The following is a 10,093-nucleotide window of genomic DNA, read 5'->3' as shown; positions in this document are numbered from 1 at the left end:
GGCCTCAGGAAACTTATGATAATGGTGGAAAGCAAAGGGGAAGTGGCACCTTCTTCACAAAACGGCAGGAAGGAGAAGTGCTGAGCAAGGGGGAAGCGCCCCTTATAAACCATCAGATCTCGTGAGAACTCACTCGCTATCTTGAGAACAGAATGAGGGAACCACTTCCATGATTCAATTACCTCCACCTGGTGTCTCCCTTGACAATGGAGATTATGGGGATTACAATTCAAGATGAGATTTTGGGTGGGGACACAGGCAACCCACATCAGCAGGGAAAGAAAAGTCCCTCTTGTATGTTTTTTCTCCTAAACAAGAAACCTTTCTTAGAAGCCCCCACAGAAACCTCTACCTCCATTTGATTGGCAGATTTAGGTCACATTCGCACCCTAAACCAATCTCTGGTGAGGAAACGGAACGTCCACCATTAGTTTACTTACCATATTAGTTCAGTAGGGGTATAGGTTACCCAAACAAAATTGAGATTCTGTCCCCCCAAAACAAGGAGGTATAGCAGGACGATTTTGTTTACAAGTATTAGGACATCCAGATAAAAATGGCTTAACAATAATAAAAATATCATTGTCTCACATAACAGGAAGACAGCAGCAGGTGATTTGAGAACTGGTAGCTTCAGCAGTGCAGGGATGCCAGGCTTCTGCTGGCCTCTTGTGATTCCCTTGGCTTTATCTTGGTTTTACTTGTGTCTGCCACAGCTCAAAGCATTGTCTACATTTCAAATGCAGGAAAAGGCCAAAGTCCCAGGCTTTTGCCTTCGTTTTAGAGAACTGGAAAATTTCCCAATGATTCACAACTTTCTCCTTGTATCTTAAGGGTCAGGGTTACATCACAGGCCTACATCACAGGCCTAGGTCTGTATCTATCACTGAGAGGGGAATGGAATCAACAGGATTGGCTTAAATAACTTAACGTTTAACATTTACCCTTGGGATGGGAGGGGGTGTCCTTGGCTGAAGACCCAGGGGAGGAAGGGAGGCTTGCTGCAAACATCTGGAGAATATTCTAGCCTCTGCAAGGAAGGAAGAGGCTGGGAATGGCTTTTGGGGAGTGCGCCACACATGAGAGTCTTTATCTCACTAGTGGGAAGGATTATAGCATGTATCTAACATGAATGAGGGATGTTGATGTTGGATTGGAAAGATTTAAGGGCCACAGACTTCTCAGTGAGAAAGATACAGAATGTCGTAGTCACCTCTAACTCATGGGAGCAGAAGCCAGGAATGCTATTTTCAGGATTTCTTCTTTGGGTTAGAAGCAGAAAGAACTGAGACTCCTTTAGTAAATATGAGAGATACTGAGATGGGCTACTCATAAGAACCCTCCTGGTGGGCCCCTGGCATGCAGGGACTGGGAGAGGTACTGACCTCTTGGTTCAGCTTCTTGATTTATATCTGGGAAGGGAGATTCAGCTCCTCTCTTCTGATGCTCCTGATGGCCTTTTATCTCCCATTTTCTCCTAGTCATCTAGAATACCTCTGGAACCTGTGGGTTTTCTTCCTCCTTGACTTTTCCATGGGACACCACTGAAAGTAGGCAAAGCAAGTCAGGGGGTTGTCTATTATAACTTTTCATCAGGATACAAGAGAGCTGTGCACTTTTACTGTTCCAGGGAGTCAGTTTGGAGGGCATCCCCGCTAGACTCCAGTCTCCACTCTATTACCTTCTAGCTTCTTACTTTTAGCAGTTTGTCTTAACTTGGTTCCCCAGCTTTGTCACTGGCTGTTCTGCAGGCTGGAGTGGGGGTAAAGCCCTGTCACGGAGGAGTGGTAAGGCCCTGAATAAGTCTCCACAGTTATGAGGCCTAAGTTCTTTGTCTCAAAAATTGGGACAATTACCCTGGCTTGGTAAAAGTGATGCATACTATGCAATGGAAGACGTTTGTACTGTGCAAGAATCCCCTTTTTCCCTCCTCTGAAGCTTTGCTACTGCTCCTTTGCATTTTAGAATCTGCTTGTTTGCTTGTTTACTTATTTATTTATTTATGGCAGTGAGAGCGAGACCCCTTTACCTGATGGCCAGGCTCAACAGCGACTCCTCTGAACTCATCCTTCATTAATATTCACCCGGTGCAATGCAAATCGCTCTGGAGGCCTCTCCTCTATGGGACGCTTTAATGTGGCAGTTATGAAAGCAGCTCAGACCAAGCTCGATTAGCATAATAATGAGGGCTTGGCAGCAGTGTTCCCATCCTCAAAGGAAATAGCTGGAGTGGTCACAGAGCCTTTAACAAGTACTGCTTTAGGATAAAAAAAAGACAGGGTAGGAGGTGATGGATGGCAAATGTGGAATACGGGAGGGGACTAGTGGGGGGTGGGAACTAGCAGGGGAAGGGGGAAGAGATTGTTTGCTTTTCTTTTGCCTGGTTCCTAAGAGATGTCATCTGCAATGACAGAACTTCCATTAGTAGTGACCCTTTAGAAATGCATAGGTTTCTGCATTTCCAGAAAAATGTAACATTAGTGCCTCTTCCAGCTGTAGAAGAAAAAAAAATACCCAGCTTACAAGAACACCGCACTCTGTCAGATGTTCAGTAACTCCCGAAAATAGGTGGGTGGGCATTATTATCTCCCTTTGACAGATGAATGCCCATCCATATATCCATCTGTTCGTCCACCTTCTGTCTTCCTCCAGAAGTGATTTAAGGCAGTTTCCAGATGAAGTACCCAAATTCTCAATGCCAGGCAGAAGCATTGCTCCCATTTGAACTCGAATCTGCTGCTACTCTTCTCCAACACCACTATTCTCTTAAAATCAATTCAGAATTCGAACCAAGGGCCCTACTTTCCCAACCCTTGCGGTTAATTGCCAAGAAACAGGTTCAGCTGGGTTTCAGCGGATCCACACGTCTTGCCTCCCAGTTGTTTTTGTGGCAGAAGGATCCTCACCTGAATGTGGAGTGTGCCTCCACAGGGCACCTTAATTGGCCATTGACCCAACCTGGGCCAGTGTAGTAACTTCCATTTGCTCATTTAAGCTGTTGACTCTTTTGCTGGATTTTTACAAATCGGGGATCAGCTGTTCTCTCATTATACAGACATGGGAACCAGCAGGAAATCTGAAGCACACCTAGGCTCTCTCCAGCCATGAAAAATCAAGCACTAAGTGGGAGGAACAGACTGAAAAATTCAAGAAAATCTCAAGGCCCTTGCTGTCCTTCACCAGCACAGGCATATGGAGCAGAAAGAAAAAAAAATCTCTGTTGAAAACAAGACCCAAGTGGCTGAGCATGATGGCTCACACCTGTAATTCTAGCACTTTGGAAGGCCGAGGCGGGCAGATCACTTGAGGTCAGGAGTTCAAGACCAGCCTGGTCAACATGGCAAAACCCCATCTCTACTTAAAATGCAAAAATTAGCTGGGCATGGTGGTGGGTGCCTGTGGTACCAGCTACTGGGATGGCTGAGGCAGGAGAATCGCTTGAGCCTGGGAGGTGGAGGTTGCAGTGAGCTAAGATTCTGCCGCTGCACTCCAGCTTGGGCGACAGAGTGAGACTCCATCTCCAGAAAAAAAAATGCAAAGGGCTGCAGCGGGTTTTCTCTGCCAGGCCAATGGCAGACTCACTTTAGGGAGATGGCTCTTTGTTTAGGAAATGACCATAATGGCCTATTTGGTGTGAAAGATGAAGCCTCTCCTCCCTACTGCCTCAACTCCAGAGGATGGTTTGGAAGAGACAAAGGGAAATCAGGACGACTTTGCATAATGAAAGTGAGAGAGCACAGAGCAGAAGTCAATGGGAAGAGCAGGGGAAACGACGCCCAGACAGAAGCCCTTTGATGGGGGAGTGGGATGCGGAGAATGACCAATGTCCAGTATGGGAGGCCCTGGGGTGGGAATGGCCCAGAAGCTCTAGTCTTAGGTAGTTTGTAGAGTTCTGATAGAACTCTCTCTATAATCCCCAATTTTCAGTAAAGGTCTGTTTGCAATATGCAACAGCTTCGAAGGGTCAACAGACAAGGGCACCTCAGCTTGGTTCAGGACAGAAAGTAGAGGGTGGTCGCAGAAGGGGAGATGTGACAGTGTGAGAGATCACCAGGACAGGCAATCTGAGCCAGAGGTGACCCTGGAAGACCCCTGGGAGTCAGCCAGAAGCCTTTCAATTCATGGGATGGAGTTTAAGTCATGTTTCCTCCCAGATGAAGAGCAATGGGTCCCCAGCGGTTTACCTAGGCAGAATATATTTGCTTCTGTTTTCATGAAGTTTCGATAGAAGTCTGAGTTACAATGATGTCGCTGCTTCAGGCCTCTGTATCTTTTTGCAGCTTGCCTTCCATGATCAATTGCCGAGACGTCACATTCCTATAGTTCTTTACAATTTATGAGCACTTTGCGTTATTTTACTTAATCTTCACAGCCACGTTGGGAGGGAAGCTGAAAACCCAAATCACCTTGGAAATACTGGTCTATTGTCATTAACTTAGTTTCCTCTCACAAAATGACTTAACTAGTTGTATATGCAAACACAATACACAAGCCATTGTGTATACAGGAAAATATTACCATTGCAAGGCTCTGGGTTGATGGAGGAACAGGTAAGGGGTATCAGTTGCAGCAATAGAGCAGTTTCTCTTCTGATTTCTTTTTAAGTTTCTCAGTTTCTCTACAAGTTTTACGTACAAGCGAAGGATTAGCGCATGCAACCCTACTGAAGCTGTGACCACATGTGTTCCAGTTTCATAGCTGTAGTTAAAAACAAAAGCCTGAAAGGCAATTTTATGAAATCTTCAGTTCTTACAAATTTTGTAAACATCATGAATTGGATACAAGCCAAGAGCAACACTTCCAAACATTTGCCATTTCTGTTTGATTAATTCTATCGGATTACCTTAGTTCTCCAGAGTGGCTCTTCCTTAAACTTTCTGAAAAACTACTCCCCCAACATCAGGCCCAGCCTTGGTGTCTCTATTCCTTCTATCCCTTGGTCTTCCCCACCCCTCCCCTAAATTCTGCCTCACAAAAGCTCCAAAGAACAAACCTGGCAATAGCAGATCCCTCCTTAAAATGAAAGGAGGGGAGGAAACTGAGTCAGCAAAGTTCGAATATGCTTTTGTGGTAGTGGAAAGAGAAGGGTTAAAAATGTTACTGATAACTGTATGCCATTACATTTACACAAACATTTCAGGATTGTAAGAAATAAATGTTAAAAGTTAATGCAGCATTTACTAATATTCATGCTTTTTTTGGTTGTGTATTAATTAGGTCATAAATGGTAATGGTTTATGCCAATGATGGTACTATTTATTTTTAAGGAAGAAACTGTGTTTTTATAGTTGTTTTTTACTGGCTTTGCAAGTTCTTCAGTGTTTTTAGATAATGCTATCCTGTCGATTCTTTGCCTGACATCATATAGTTTGATTCTCATCTCAGACACCCAAACCAAGCATACTCACTGACATAGATGTGTCAAAAGACAGATACTTACATCTAATTCCTCAGAAACGTCAGTTCCAATAATATTTCTTTTTTTTTTTTTTTTGAGACAGTCTTGCTCTGTCAAGCTGGAGTGCAGTGGCGCGATCTCGGCTCACTGCAATCTCCACCTCCCAGGTTTAAGCCATTCTCCTGCTTCACCTCTTAAGTAGCTGGGACTTCAGGTGCGTGCCACCATGCTCAGCTCACTTTTGTATTTTTAGTAGAGATGGGGTTTCACCATGTTGGCCAGGATGGTCTCGATCTTTTGACCTTGTGATCCATCTGCCTCAGCCTCCCAAAGTGCTGGAATTACAAGTGTGAGCTACTACACCTGGCCAATATTTCCACTATTCCTTTATGGCCTAAGGCTGCAGATTACTGTGCAAACATTTCTTTATTTCCATATATTTTAAGCTGGCTTGTCTTTAAGATCAGCCTTATGGGGTGATCTACACACAGGTGTGATGTCATTTTGAGGGCAAAAGGAAGGTCCTTCTTTTCCTTTCCCCTGGGTCGTCTCTTGCTACGTGCTGAAATTATTTTCAATATTCTGAGCATTCCGTTCTTCTGAGCTCAGGGAGAGGTAACACTTCTCCCTGAAGTGGGGGCTGAAGTCATTCTCACCTTTCCAAATAAGCTGAGTTGGGAGGTGTTTTAGGTGCTAAAAGGGTAACTCTTACCCAGTTTTGAGGGCACCACATGCTAAGATACCCATGTCTGACTTTTTAGGAACTTAGAGTCCACACTTTTGACTGTCAATGAAGAGTCAAACTCTGTAAAATATTTAAAGGTGTTTTAATCTGAGCCAAATATGAGTGACCAAGGCCTGAGGACTAGTCCCAGGAGGTTCTGAGAACACGTGCCCAAGGTGGTCAGGCTACAGCCTGGTTTTGTACATAGGGAGACGTAAGATAACAATAACATACCAATCAATACATGTGAGGTATGCATTGGTTTGGTCTGAAAAGGTGGGATGACTTGAAGTGGGGTGCTTACAGGTCAGAGGTGGCTTCAGAGGTTTTCTCATTGCAAACCAATTGCAAAAGCAATTGGTTGAAAGAGTTATTATCTAAAGGCCTGCAATCAATAGAAAGGGGTGCCAGGGTAAAGATAAGGAATTATGGAGACCAGGATTCTTATTACGTAGATGAAGGCCCTTGGAGAAAACGGATGGTAAGTGTATCCTGTTCAGACCTTGAAAAGATGCTGGACTCTCAGTTAATCTCTCTTCAAGATTGGGAGGGCCTGGAAGGGGAAAGATCTAGTTATGTTAAAGGAGATTCTTTATAGATTCAATTTCCCCCCACAAGAACCGCTTTGCAGGTTATTTAAAAATATGGTAAGCACTTTGGGAGGCTGAGGTGGGCAGATCACGAGGTCAAGAGATCAAGACCATCCTGGCCAACATGGTGAAACCCTGTCTCTACGAAAAACACACAAAAATTAGCTGGGCATGGTAGTGTGCACCTGTAGTCCCAGCTACTCAGGAGGCTGAGGCAGGAGAATTGCTTGAACCCGGGAGGCGGAGGTTGCAGTGAGCCGAGGTCGTGCCATTGCACTCCGGCCTGGCGCGTGGTGACGGAGTGAGACTCTGTCTCAAAAAAAAAAAAAAAAATATGGTAAAGAAGCATATTTGGACATAAAATATTTTGATTTCCTTCTTTATAAGTAAAATTTCGATGCTGCAAAAGAAATAGCACTAGAAGATAAATCCTCTCAGCAAGGCAGTTTATTTCTATAGAAGGGTGCAGCTCACAGATGGAGCAATGGTGACCGTATGCTTGGACAAGGTGGGGAGGGGTACTTATGCCAGATGGAGGTTGTCCCTACTGCTGTGTCATTCCCCTATTGGCTAGGGTTAGGCTGCACAAGCTATACTAATCCTGATTGGCTATTTTAAAGAGAGCAGGGGTCCAAGTTGGAGTGGCAGGGTGGGTGGTTTGGCAGGAAGGACAGTTATGGGCAGGTCAGCAGGTAGCCAGGGGTGACCTAGGTCAAAGGTGACTGGAGCAGGTGACTGGAGCAGGTGACTGGGATGAGTCAGGATGGAGCAAGGGGCTGGGGGAACAGATGTGAAATACTGAGTAGAACCAGTGGAGAAGGTTGTTTACTGGAATTTCAAGGAAGTTAAACTTTAAAACAGAGAATTAAAGAATAAGAGAGCTGAACATACTGACATACTGATTTTTGAAGAGAAGCTTGGGGTTCACTATAACATTTATTTGTCATGTGATATTATGCCCAGAGTCAGGTTGGAAATTAAGCCATGTTATGTATGGTTAAATACTGATTCTTTGAAGAGAAACTTGGGGTTCACTGTAACACTTATCTGTCATTTGATATTATGCCCAGAGTCAGGTTGGAAATTAAGCCATGTTATATATGGTTAAATACTGATTCTTTGAAGAGAAGCTTGGGGTTCACTATAACACTTATCTGTCATGTGATGTTATGCCCAGAGTCAGGTTGGAAATTAAGCCCTGTTATATAGGGTTAAATGAAACTGTCATGGGCATGCAAACCAGAGCAACTCCATCTTGCATAGGGGCTGGGTAAAATAAAGCTGAGACCTACTGGGCTGCATCCCCAGACAGTCAGGCATTCTAAGTCACAGGATGAGATAGGAGGTTGGCACAAGATACAGGTCATAAAGAACTTGCTGATAAAACAGGTTGCAGTAGTAGAGACGGGGTTTCACCATGTTGGCCAGGATGGTCTCGATCTCTTGACCTTGTGATCCGTCCGCCTCAGCCTCCCAAAGTGCTTACCATATTTTTAAACCACCAAACCCAAGACGATCATGAGAGTGACCTCTGGTCATCCTCACTGCTACACTCTCACCAGTGCCATGACAGTTTTCAGATGCCATGGCAATGTCAGGAAGTTACCCTATGTGGTCTAAAAAGGGAAGGCACGAATAATCCACCCCTCGTTTAGCATATCATCAAGAAAAAAACATAAAAATGGGCAACCAGCAGCCCTTGGGGCTGCTCTGTCTATGGAGTAGCCATTCTTTATTCCTTTACTTTACTGATAAACTTGCTTTCACTTACTTTATGGACTCATCCTGAATTGTTTCTTCAATGAGTTTCAAGAACCCTGTCTTGGGGTCTGGATCGGGATCCCTTTCCTATAACAAAACTTCTCTGATGAGACTTTACGGTTTAGGGTATGACACCCCAGTCACCTTAGAAAGAAATTTGGACAAGAGAAAGAAAAGGTCAGAGTTCAGTCCCTAGCCAATTCTGCAAAATAGGCATGAAAGCACACAACTGCCACACTGGGTTGTGTAGGTGGTTAGGTCAACATGACCAGCAGGAAAGGGAATTTTGGTGAGATTTTCTACAGCTTGTAAGAGACTTCTCCCAAGGCACTTGGAAGTTGACTGCTGATGTCTTGCAGGCCTTGACTGTTCTTTCCCCCAGCTGCAGGCAGGGGAGCTTGTATTTCCCTTCCAGGTAAGGATGGGAAGGGAATGGTTGTCCATTTACCATGATATTTTGGGGCTTTGGGTCCTCTTGTCAGAGGCCTTTGGACCAGAGTGACTCCATCTTGAATAGGGGCTGCGTAAAATAAGGCTGAGACCTACTGGGCTGCAATCCCAGGAGGTTAGACATTCATAGTCACAGGATGAGATAGGAGGTTAGCACAAGATACAGGTCACAAAGATGTTGCTGATGAAACAGGTTGTGGTAAAGAAGTCAGCCAAAACCAAGATGGTGACAAAAGTGACCTCTGGTCATCCTCACTGCTCAATATATGCTAATTATAATGCATTCATGCTAAAAGATACTCCCACCGGTGCCGTGACAGTTTACAAATGCCGTGACAATGTCTGGAAGTTACCCCATATGGTCTAATTAGGGGAGGAAACTTCAGTTTTGGGAATTGCCTGCCCCTTTCCCAGAACGCTTTTGAATAATCCACCCCTTGTTTAGTATATATCAGAAATAACTGTAAGTATATTCAGTCGAGCAGCCATGTTGCTGCTCTGACTATGGAGTAGCCATTCTTTCATTTCTTTACTTTCTTACAAACTTGGTTTCACTTTATTCTGTGGACTTGCCCTGAATTCTTTCTTGCACGAGGTTCAAGAATCCTCTCTTGGGGTCTAGACAGGGATTCCTTTCTGGTAACACTATAGTTTTTGACCTACTGAAGAACAAAGAGGAGGAAAAACAGCTGAAAGTCTTACCTGGAGCCCAGTCTGGCTGTAATTTTCTTATTTTTCATTCTATCTTTAGCTCTTCTTTCTTCTCTGCAGGTAATCCAAGGCTACTCTCCCCCACGCTCTTCCTCTCCCACGTTGTTATTTAAAGTCCAAGGGTTTCTGGATACCTCCTCTTTGCCTCTGAGCTGCAGGGAGGGCAGGCAGGGCAGGCAGGGATCGAGGGGGCAGGTGCTCACTGTCATTCTTCCAGACAAGGTGGGGCAGGCTCTCTCCTCCAAAGCCTCAGAGCTAGGGTTGATAAGCGGCTGTGTCAACTGCTTTCTGCCAGAATGGTCCCTGAATCTCCCTGGAGTGAAACACCTGCTCCTTGGGTGGTCTGCAAGCAGGAGAGGCAAGGGGCGAGAAAATTGCTGGAGGTTGCACTAGTCAATTAATTAACATCATATAACCAAGGGGAGAGGGAGCTCTTGAACTTGATATGCAGACTTATGC

At 44.7% G+C, this 10,093-nt stretch overlaps 1 long non-coding RNA gene across 1 annotated transcript; it reads right to left on the bottom strand.

Annotated features, from left to right (window-relative positions):
* Window positions 1–6,491: 6,491 nt before the first annotated feature.
* On the bottom strand, window positions 6,492–9,704 carry LOC135273608 (uncharacterized). The gene is made up of 3 exons (XR_010341353.1): window positions 9,626–9,704; window positions 8,484–8,617; window positions 6,492–6,675 (listed from the first exon to the last, which is right to left on the bottom strand). It is a non-coding gene; the product is annotated as an uncharacterized LOC135273608 (long non-coding RNA).
* Between the last annotated feature and the right edge of the window lie 389 nt (window positions 9,705–10,093).

This window comes from Aotus nancymaae, unplaced genomic scaffold (genome assembly GCF_030222135.1).
Source record: "Aotus nancymaae isolate 86718 unplaced genomic scaffold, 86718_ANA_hifiasm-v0.15.2.pri h1tg000008l, whole genome shotgun sequence".
NCBI lineage: Eukaryota > Metazoa > Chordata > Mammalia > Primates > Aotidae > Aotus > Aotus nancymaae.
Note: the sequence above shows the minus strand (reverse complement) of the source record. Positions and strands in the feature narration are given on the sequence as shown.